Here is an 840-nt window from a genome sequence, read left to right as displayed (position 1 = left end):
TGTAGCTTTCCTGTAACTGGTTTCCTTAAAAGAAAAAAAAAAACAAACCTCTAAGGCGGCCATAGGACCAGCCTGGGCTCCAACACCCAGACCATGCACACCTGGCCATTGCAGGTTTGTCGTGGTCTACTGTGTGCACATTGCTCCACCTATACGATGGCACAGGGGCGGGCCCAGGGAAGCCAAAAGATTGGCGGGGGGCTGGGGGAAAGGCTGCTGGGGTTGTGAAAAGCGCCAGACCTCTCTTGAGCTACGTGTTCTTGAGCTGCAATCTGGTCTTTTTCCTGTGAGCCCCTTCCTTATTGATTTTAGCTCAGGATGGATGGAGGGGAAAATAGGCAAATACTACTTTCCCAGGTAACAGCAGCCTCGGCTGGGAAGGAATCAGACCAGGTTGACACACTTACTAGTTGGGTAACTCTGGGTGAGCCACTTAAATTCTTTAAGTGTTGGTTTCCTCATCTGCAAAATGAGCTGGAGGCTGGGTCTACCCAAGCTATTTGGGGCCCAGGCCTGAAGTATCTTTTGTAGATGCCACATTCTTAAGCTGAGAGTGAGTCAGTTCTGTGTATTGCTGCCCCAGGACAATGTTCCTTTTGGCAGGACATCGAGCCTACCGGTCATGTGGTCACAGTCACAGAAGACCTAAGGCAAGCTTGTCTAACCTGTGGCCTGTGGGCCACATGCGGGCCAGGATGGCTTTGAATGGGGCCCAACACAAATTCATAAACTTTCTTAAAACATTATGATAACTTTTTGTGACTTTTTTTTTCTTCTAGCTCATCAGCTATCGTTAGTGTTAGTGTATTTTATGTGTGGCCCAAGACAATTCTTCTTCTT

The sequence above is a fragment of the Hylobates moloch genome, unplaced genomic scaffold (assembly GCF_009828535.3).
Source record: "Hylobates moloch isolate HMO894 unplaced genomic scaffold, HMol_V3 SCAFFOLD_7, whole genome shotgun sequence".
NCBI classification, from domain to species: domain Eukaryota; kingdom Metazoa; phylum Chordata; class Mammalia; order Primates; family Hylobatidae; genus Hylobates; species Hylobates moloch.
The sequence above is the reverse complement of the archived record's forward strand: the minus strand, read 5'-3'. Positions refer to the sequence as shown.